Below are 10,429 nucleotides of genomic sequence, written 5' to 3' on the forward strand. Positions count from 1 at the left end.
AGCAAAACAATTTAGCTATCTAAAGGGCTACACATTATGGTTCCATTTTTATATGAAATGTCAAAAAAGTAGATAAATCTAGGCACTGGAGATACCACAGTGGTAGGGCATTTGCCTTGCACATAGCTGATCCAAGGCCAGATGGTGGTTCGGTGGGTTTTTTTTGTTTGGTTTTTTTTTTTTTTTTTTTTTTTTTGGTTTTTGGGCCACACCCGGCGGTGCTCAGGGGTTACTCCTGGCTGTCTGCTCAGAAATAGCTTTTGACAGGCACGGGGGACCATATGGGACACCGGGATTTGAACCAACCACCTTTGGTCCTGGATTGGCTGCTTGCAAGGCAAACGCCGCTGTGCTATCTCTCCGGGCCCCGTTCGGTGGTTTAAATCCCAACATCCCACATGGTCCCCTGTGCCTGTCAGGGGCGGTTTATGAGCGTAGAGGCAGGAGTAACCCAAGTACCATAGGATGTGACCCAAAAACCAAAACAAAAAAATGAAAAGATAATCTAGAGAGACAAAGTGGATTATTATTGGCTGCCTATGGATGAGTTCTGGGAGATAGAGGGGTAAAGCTGAAAGAACAAGATTTTATTTTCTTAGAATCATACAATCTCCCCAAGATTATTCAGGATTTCTTTTGGTTTAAGAAAAATAATCTGGGGTTGGAGAGATAGCATGAAGATGGTGCGTTTGCCTTGCATGCATAAGGACAGTGGTTAGAATTCCAGCATCCCATATGATCCCCCAAGTCTGCCAGGAGTAAACCCTGAGCACTGCCGGATGTGACCCAAAAAGAAAAAAAAAGAAAAATAATCTTTGGTGCCCAAGTAATAGTACAGCAGGTAGGGCATTTGCCTTGTACATGGCCAATCCAAGTACAATTCCCAGCACCCCAAATGGTGCCCTGAAACCCCAGGAGGTATTCGTGAGTACAAAGCCAGAGTAAGCCTTCATCACCACTGAGTATGGTCCAAAAACAACAACAACAACAACAACAACAAAAAACGCCATCAAACCCCAAATTTAAAAATATTCTAGAGGTCAGAGATGTAGTACACTTGTCTTTGCATATGTGAAGTCCTAGATTTAATCTCCAGCACTCTAACTTTTGAATTTAAAAATAGTTCAGGGGCCAGAAGATGGCTCAGTGGCCAAAGTGCTTGCTTACGCCTGGTCCCACGTGTGCTAAGCATGACCCCGAAGCCCTACTGATCCCTAGGCACCACAGGCCATTTCCAGCTCCACCACTGGTGGATGTGTGTGAGCACCCAAATAAGGTGGCAACACTGGGAAACACTGAAACTCATGAAAGAGACTGAGCACTAGAGCCAGAAATGTGACAGAGTGACAGAATGGAAAGAAAGGTGGGGGTGGGGTGGGGTCATCCTGACGACCATCCGTGGAGATACACTGAAAAAGCAGGAGGTAAAAACTAGATAAAAATGGGGCCGGAGAGATAGCATGGAGGTAAGGCGTTTGCCTTTCATGCAGGAGGTCATCGGTTCGAATCCCGGCGCCCCATATGGTCCCCTGTGCCTGCCAGGAGCAATTTCTGAGCCTGGAGCCAGGAATAACCCCTGAGCACTGCCAGGTGTGACCCAAAAACCAAAAAAAAAAAAAAAAAAAAAAAAACTAGATAAAAATCTCAAAAATGGGAGCATTTCCAGCAGTCCTGTGAGAGTTAATGATATTTCAGTTACTAGTTAATGTTCAAAGGGATTGTTTGTTTTGCCAGCTAGTCTAATAAAAGGGGGGTTTCTCCATTTCAATAAGTGTTAGAAATTCACAGGGAAGAATGAAGGCTTGCCAGAAGGTCTGAGAGAAGGGGAGTGAAGAGTTATCTTTTCATTTGATACTACTGAAAGCAGGAGTAGAAAGAACCAAAAGCAATAGGGAAGTGCAGTCACAAATATCTGTCAGAAAGAGTAGGGTCGAAGAGATAACATGGAGGTAAGGCATTGGGCCTTGCATACAGAAGGGTGGTGGTTCAAATCCCAGCATCCCATATGGTCCCCCAAGCCTGCCAGGAGCCATTTTCTGAGCATAGAGTCAGGAGTAACCCCTGAGCGCAGCTGGGTGTGACCAAAACAAACAAACAAAAAAGAGCAAAAACAAAAACAAAAAAAGAGCCAATGGTACATGCACAATACTATTTCTGAAATTAAAGAAGATAGGATAGTGGGTAAGGTGCTTGCCTTGCACGAAGCTGACCCAGGCTCCATCCCCGGCATCTCATTGAGCACCGTCAACATTAATTCCTGAGCACAGAACAAGGAGTAAATCCTGAGCAACACTGGGTGTGGCCCAAACACAACAAACAACTATTTCTGAACTTGACAGTACTTTAAACTTTCTCCAGCACTTATTTTTAAAATGTCTGAATGATAAACGTTGTCAGAAAAGATAGCCAATGAGGAGGGCCCAACCTTCCAAGAGGCTCCCAGATTCAATCCCCAGCCTCCCATTTGGTCCCCCATGCACCACCAATAATAGTTCTTGAGAAAAAAAGCTAGGAGTAAGCCTTGAGCACTGCCAGGAGTGGGTCAAGCAGGAAAAAAAAAAGAAAAAGAAGTGTGAATGATACAAGAATGCTATTTGGGGGACAGAGTGATAGCACAGTTGGATAGGGTGCCTTGCATGCAGCTGACCTGGGCTTGATCCCCGGCATACCATGGTCCCCCAAGCCTGCCAGGAGTAATTCCTGAGCTCAGAGCCGGGAGTAACCCCTGAGCAACATCAGGTGTGGCCTAAGAACAAACAAACAAACAAACAAATGTTCTTTGGGTAAAGATCAAATTTGGAGTCTGGTCAATATTACAACTTTATTTTCATCAGCTGTCACTTCTAAAGGGCATTAATTTCAGATAATAAAACTGTATTAATTCACATATACATTTATTAACTGATCTCACCATCCAGAGGTTCCAAAACTTATTTGGACTACTGCTCTTTTTTCTAGAAATTATTCAATGTTCCCTCTATTTTTTTAAATGAATAAAATAGCTGCTAACCCCCCAACTTCCACCCCAGGATTCTGCAAAATCCCATGGTATTGACATTTTGAAAACACAGATAAACCATAAAGATTTCTTCTTAGAAAAATCATTTTCATTGCCTGTAACCTCCTTTCTAATAAAACCTCCTTGAAATATTGCTACCTACCAATCTGATACTATGCAGCACTTAAGCTTTCAGATTTAAAATGAGCTAGGCAAATTCTTATTTCCACTTTCTCTAAATTAATGTTCAGTATGGCTTTTTAAAAATGTCAGGTAAAAACAGGTGGACATGCAAATAAAGCATATAAACTTGCAATATGTGACTAAAGTATAATTTCCCAAATCAGACATTTTATTCATACTTTATCAAATATTCTTATTCAGAAATGTTTGCTTATATTTACTATGTCATTCTCTAATATTCTTATCTGAAAGTTTTATAAAAACAGAAAAAGAAGGTATAGGCAACAAGCAAATCAAGAATCACTTATTTCATTCACAATACATCATTTAATGAAAGTATTTGTTTTGTTTTGCTCCCGAAAGCAAAGATACACACACAAAAAGGTCTGTCATATCAACATATTTTGTTAGAATAAAATATTTATAAACTTTTACACCAGACTATTTGTCAAGACATTGTTTAAACTGACTTTTTGGGGCCAGATAATACAGTGTTAAGGTACTTGGTCTTGCGCATGGCAGACCAAGATTCAACCCCTAGCAGCCCCATCTAATATGGCAACATTGCCAGGATGGGTCCCTGAACACAGAGCCTGTACAACCAACCAGGTGTAACCCCTAAACAAAACAAAAACAAACAAAAAAAAAAAATGTGGTCTTTAAAAGTGGGAGCCAACGAGATGGCTCAAATGGTTGGAGCATACACATTATATGCTGGAGCCCCGGATTCAATCCCAGCAGCACATAGTCCCCTGAAGACCAAGAACAACTTGTGCTGGATGTGGTCCCAAAACCTGATAACGTATTTCCCAAAGAAAGTGAGTGGAGGGGGAATCTAATCGTATAGATGGGACTAGAATAAAATACATTTCCTTTCATATGATCACCTATCTGCATTTTCAAGATTATATTAAAAATTTATTAACATAGCCTGATAATTAAGAGTACAAAATAACAGTATAATATTCTCTCTCTCTCTCTCTCTCTCTCTCTCTCTCTCTCTCTCTCTCTCTCTCTCTCTCTCTCTCTCTCTCTCTCTCTCTCTCCTCTCTCTCTCTCCTCTCCTCTCTCTCTCTCTCTCTCTCTCTCTCTCTCTCTCTCACTCTCTCTCACTCTCTCTCCTCTCCTCTCTCTCTCCTCTCTCTCTATCTCTTCTCATCTCTCTCTCCTCTCTCTCTCTCTCTCTCTCTCTCTCTCTCTCTCTCTCTCTCTCTCTCTCTCTCTCTCTCTCTCTCTCTCTCTCTCTCTCTCTCTCTCTCTCTCTCTCTCTCTCTCGTTTTCTGCTTCCTATTCAGTACTCTGATTTTTTCCCAAGCAAACCTGTATTTGCAAGAATTAACATCTATGATTTCAACTTGGGAACTCCAAAACCTTCCTTATGAAAAATCCGAAGAACATTCAAAAACATCCTGGCACCAAGCAAAAGAAAATATTAACAACACCGTAACTAGAATTCTTCGTGCGAGGCAGCCTAGAGGGTTGTAGGACTAATCTGATCCCTTTAAAGAGAGCCCAGAGTACTGAGTTTTCAAACCTTAAATTCTTCATTCAAACTCCCACCAAATCTGCACCATACTAGGCTAGTCACTCACCCTTTCAGGGCATACTTTTCTGATAAAAGGAAGCCGGTAACTGCCTATCTGCCTCAACTGTTAAAATGATCAAAAGAAATGATGGGATACACCTCTGAACTGCCAGGCACTATATAAGTAACATATTATTCAAATAGGAAAAACAAGAAAAGCCGAAGTGCTTTAATACTAGAGCACAGCACTACAATCAATTCTGTGAAGCAATGAGAGGCCCAGGTTTGTTTTTAAAAGCTAATTCTCCTAAACACCCAGTTTTGCAGTTAGATACTTGTCCTTAGTTCCCAATATAAACAGGAGCCATTCTATTTTCTTATCCCTAGCTACCATCAAGAAAGGGTACAAATTATACTCAACTCAAAAGCCTCAGCAACAATCCTGGAGCAGCATGTTGATAGAGTTCAACAGAAGGAACCCAAGATTAATCAGCTATGTCCATACATACTAAGGACCACAGCAATCAACAGGGATTACAAGAGACTCTTTGAAGAAAAAGACAATGCAAGCCCCCAGGAGAAAACCAGAGAGAAAAGAGGTATTTCAAAGCAATTATAAGGAATACTTGAAAACAGAAGTGATTTTAAAATTGTTTTTAAATACAGTTCACAAGAATGGTGACTTAAAAGCCCTCTAAATATGGCACTCAACAGAAGAAAGTTAAAGTTAAAATCAAATATATAAATATACGATTGGACTTTCTTGCTTCTATCTGGAAAAGAAAATAAAATTAACTATAAATATTTAAACTGTTTTTAGTAGAATATGACAAAATTTAGTAACACTTAGAGGCACTATTATAATTTAATTCCACTATTCACTCCACTAAAAAAATGCTACTTCTTCAACAATTTCTATAGTAAAATGGCAATATAACTCGTTTGAGTTTAAAAAAAAAAAACTGTTTTAAAAATGTCAATTTAGAGGAGTAAAAAGTGGTTGTTAGATTATTAAATAACTACCAAGACAAGTGTATGTGGTCAGAACCCCTTCCTGTGTTTTAAGTTCCTAAACATAATAAAATGCTCACCCTTTAAGTTCTTTATGTCACTGCAGTTTTGAGGGACACACCCTGCAGTGCTAAGGACTTATTTCTGGTAGTGTTCTGAGGGTAGCAGGCAGTGCCCGGGATGGAACCTAGGACCGCCTACACGCAAAGCATGCACTCAGCCTGTTGGGCAATCTCATCCTCACTCTCTACAATACATTCTCACAAATGTCATTTATGGATAGCCCTCCCGTGAAAAATTAAGCTGTGCACTGGGAACTCATTTTGATATGTATGACTCACAATCTAATTTTTACTGGCAATATTGTTAAAAGCTCGCTCCATTCCTAGAGGGGATACAGATCTATCCATGTTTTTCCCATCTGATCTTTGTGAATTTGTTATATAAAAGGATTTACTTCAATGGGGTAAAAGGAAAATAATCATAAACACAAACCACAAAAAATGAAATCAAGGTTGTGGAATTAAGATAACAAAAAAAGGCACTATGCTTAAAAATCACATTTGGAACTTCATTTCATCGTGATTACCTACTGTATTTTCACCTAAAACTTAGAAATATCTGGGATTTTCTTTATTTTTTACACCGTCCTTCTCTACTGTATGATGAATAAATGCTCTTTACTGCCCACCAAACCATAAAAAAAGAACCGCAGAAATAGGGGAGGGCCAACCTGGGTTCGACCTCAAGCAACCCATATGGTCCCTCCTAAGCCCCACCAGGGTGCAGAGTGCAGAGCCAGGAGTAAGCCCTGAGCAGGGCTCCTCTGTGTCCCCCAAAACAAAAAACAAAAAGCCCTCATAAAGCAAACTTTCCAAAAGGAGATCACTTTCAAAGTTTAATTGAACGCACACATTCTCAAATAACTGTAACAGGCATTACTAAGATCATCTCCCCTTCCAACGACAGAAAAGAAACCTTAAGTCTAACCACACCAAGTATTAACAGAACGCTTAACACGATTACCACGAGCTAAGGCAATTCACCACAGCTCCTCAAAGTATTGGAAATACACAACCACAGCAGCAGTCTGTCAAAACAGCCTAATTTGAAAAAGACTGCAGACCAGGAAGAGAAAAGTAAACAGTCACTCCTCTAAAACAACTCAGAGATTTGGGAAAGAGGGAGAAAAAAAAAAAAAAAGAGGGAGGACTGGTGAGCTTTAGAAATGCCTTTCCCTAAGCCAGCCAGGAGCATTTCTCTGGTAACAGGTTCATCTTTGCACAGAAACTTTGCCTAACAAGACTCACTCCAGGGATCTGATCAGTCCCCAAAGGCACTTTCTTAAAATGAGAAAGAACAAAGAAAGAAACTCTCTCAGCATGTGCTTCCCATCCCATGGCTTGGGCCAGCATCAAGAGTGACAATCCAGCCCCGCACCAGCTTTTCAGCGGTGTGCGGTGGTCCGTGCAGCCAGGAACTGATGAGCTGCCAATCAAAGGGGACTCTTAGCAAAATAAATAAATAGGCGCAGAGACCGGGGTATCACAGAGACATCACAGAGACGAGTCAGGAGCCAAGTATTGAGGGGATGGGGGGTGGGGGAGACGTTCTCTTCAACTTGGGGACTTGCAACTTGGATTGCAAATGATCTCCAAAGAGTTGATCCCGAAGGCTTTTCGATTCAGCCAATAGTTTGAATGGACGGACTGACAAGACGGATGGACGGACACACACACACAGAGAACACACGCACGCACACACATAAACCACACCAGCACCAAGATCAACCATTCAGAATAAGTCTTCCCTGACTAATAAGAGCTGCAACCAGATGTAAATAAAGATGCATAAAGAACTGCGCTCCAAGTCAGCGCCTGGAACATGCGCTGAGATTCTGGAAGGGAAACACTGCCAAAGTCTGGGGGAACCTCGACTTTATTTTTCTGCAAAGCTTTACACACACGCACACACACATGCACACGCACATGCACACACACACATACACACACAATCTAGTCCAAAAAAAGGGGGTGGAACACTTCTCTGTGTGTGTGTCTGTCTCTGTGTTTCCAAGTTGCTCCCCAATAACGGTCAAACACTGTACGTGGTGGTGACCTTTCTTCATCCTAACACCACCTTTGTGTGTCCCCCCAATGTACACACACTCCCAGGAACATAAACAGTCCTGTGCAGTGCAACATGGGACAGCAACACCGTGTTGTGCTGTCAGCACCCGGGTCGTGTCGGGGTGCCGGGGTGGAGACAGGGGCTCGCAGCAGCGGCCTCGAGGGGAGGGAAGAAGGGAAGAAGGGAAGGGAAGGGAAAGGGGGAAGGGAAGAAGGGAAGGAGGGAAAGGAAGAAGGGAAGAAGGGAACGGAAGAAGGGAAGGGAAGGAGGGAAGGGAAGGAGGGAAGGGAGGAAGGGAAGGAGGGAAGAGAAAGAGGGAAGGGAATAAGGGAAGGAGGGAAGGAAAGAAGGGAAGGGAAGGAGGGAAGGAGGGAAAAGGGAAAAAGGGAAAGAGAGAAGGGAAGAAGGGAAGGAGGGAAGGGAAGGGAAGGGAAGAAGAGAAGGAGGGAAGAGAATAAGGGAAGGAGGGAAGGAAAGAAGGGAAGGGAAGGAGGGAAGGAGGGAAAAGGGAAAAAGGGAAAGAGAGAAGGGAAGAAGGGAAGGAGGGAAGGGAAGGGAAGGGAAGAAGAGAAGGAGGGAAGAGAATAAGGGAAGGAGGGAAGGAAAGAAGGGAAGGGAAGGAGGGAAGGGAAGAAGGGAAGGTAAGGGAAGAAGAGAAGGAGGGAAGAAGGGATGTAGGGAAGGGAAAGAGGGAAGGAAAGAAGGGAAGAAGGGAAGGGAAGGAGGGAAGGGAAGAAGGGAAGGAGGGAAGGGAAGGGAAGAAGGAGGGAAGGGGGGAAGGGAAGAAATGAAGGAGAGAAGGGAAGGAGGGAAGGAAGGGAAGGGGTGCAGCGGGGGGACGGCGAGGGTCCAGCGAGCCAGGTGGGGGAAGAAGAAGGCTGGGTCTGGGGGCGACCCGAGGCGGGGGCGTCGCAGGCGGGTGCGGGAGCGAGTGCGTGCCGGGGCGCTCGAGGGGGGCGAGTGCCGTGGACGTCGGGGCGCAGGGCGCGCGCGAGGCGACCCGCAAACAAAAGGGCGGGCTGCGGGGGAGGCCGGAGAGCAGAGCACGGCCGAGCCGAGCCGAGCCGAGCCGAGCCGCCCACCTCCGCCCGCCCGCCCGCGCGGGATCGCCGTCGCCGCCGCGCGCCCCGCCACGGCCGCGGCCCCAAACTTTGCCCGCGCCCGACACAGCGCCCGGCCCGACCCGCCCGCCCGCCCCGCGGCGCCCCCGGCCCCGGGCCCAACGCCCGCCGCCGCGCCGCCCGCGCGCCCCCCCGCCGCAGCGACCCTCCCCGGGCGCCGGCCCCGCCGCCCTCGCGGCCCCCGCCCCGGCCCCGGCCCCGCGGCGCCGTCCCCGCGGCCGCCGCCGAGAAGTGAATTGGAGCTGCGCTTTACCTTTAGTTCCGCACTGTCCGCCATCTTGCGTCTGTCGGCGCAGGCGCGCTGGGGCGCTCCGGGGGAACCGCCGCCAAGGCCCCGCCCTCCACGCCGCGCTGGACACGCCCATGGACACGCCTCGCTTCTGGGGCCACGCCCCCTCGCGGCCTCCGCCCCGCGCCGCCGGCCCCGCCCACGCACGCGCGCACGCACGCACGGCGACGGCGGCGAGAAGGCGGCGAGACGGCCACACGTACGATTTGAATAATGGCGCCATGCGCCGACGCCGTCCCCGCCCCGCCCCGCCCCCGCCCTCCCCGACCCTCTTGCAGGCCCCCCTGGCACCTGCTCCCTAGGCGGGGCAGAGCTTCCCTCCTTCCCTTCTTCCCTTCCTTTCCCTTTTTCCCTTCCCTTCCCTCCTTCCCTTCTTCCCTTCCCTCCTTCCCTTTTTCCCTTCTCCCCTTCTTCCCTTCTTCCCTTCCTTCCTTTACTTCTTCCCTTCCCTTTCCTCCTTCCCTCCTTCCCTTCTTCCCTTCCTTCCCTTCCCTCCTTCCCTTCCCTCCTTCCCTTCTTCCCTTCTCTTCTTCCCTTCCCTCTTTCCCTTCTTCCCTCCTTCCCTCCTTCCCTTCTTCCCTTCTTCCCTTCCCTCCTTCCCTTCTTCCCTTCCCTCCTTCCCTTCTTCCCTTCCCTCCTTCCCTTCCCTTCTTCCCTTCTTTCCTTCCCTCTTTCCCTTCTTCCCTTCCCTCCTTCCCTTCTTCCCTTCCCTCTTTCCCTTCTTCCCTTCCCTTCTTCCCTTCTTTCCTTCCCTCTTTCCCTTCTTCCCTTCCCTCCTTCCCTTCTTCCCTTCCCTCTTTCCCTTCTTCCCTCCTTCCCTTCTTCCCTTCTTCCCTTCCCTCCTTCCCTATTCCGCTATTTGAGTGGGTTCTTCTTTGCCAGGTTTATTAGTTGATTAGTTCCTAATAATAACCCCCCCCCCATGCCTGCCCTAGGATGGCTTCTCCAACTAAAGGAAGCTTCAATGCAGAAAAGAGGCTTGCTTGCCCAAACCAGAACTTCAGCTGGGGAGGCCCCAGACCCAATTCGCAGGAGGTTCATTCATTAGATTCTGTTGTTAGTATGTGATTGTTGAGTGACTGTGACTGTGCCGACGCTGTTTCTGAATTGGATCCATCTGTGGTGCATTCGCAATGTAAATATATAAAAAAAAAAAAATAACTTCTACTCAT

The 10,429-nt window shown here is 46.4% G+C and overlaps 1 protein-coding gene across 2 annotated transcripts in view; it reads right to left on the minus strand.

Annotated features, from left to right (window-relative positions):
- Positions 1 to 9,244, minus strand: part of PIAS1 (protein inhibitor of activated STAT 1) — a 146,536-nt gene extending 137,292 nt beyond the window's left edge. The window contains exon 1 of one of the 2 annotated variants that reach the window (XM_049777847.1): positions 9,222 to 9,244. The gene's annotated coding sequence lies outside the window, so the exon portion shown is untranslated. Of the gene's footprint in view, positions 1 to 2,647; positions 2,718 to 9,221 lie in introns of those variants that run through there. The other variant, XM_049777848.1, reaches the window with a different exon arrangement.
- Between the last annotated feature and the right edge of the window lie 1,185 nt (positions 9,245 to 10,429).

The sequence above is a fragment of the Suncus etruscus genome, chromosome 1 (genome assembly GCF_024139225.1).
Source record: "Suncus etruscus isolate mSunEtr1 chromosome 1, mSunEtr1.pri.cur, whole genome shotgun sequence".
NCBI classification, from domain to species: Eukaryota; Metazoa; Chordata; class Mammalia; order Eulipotyphla; family Soricidae; genus Suncus; species Suncus etruscus.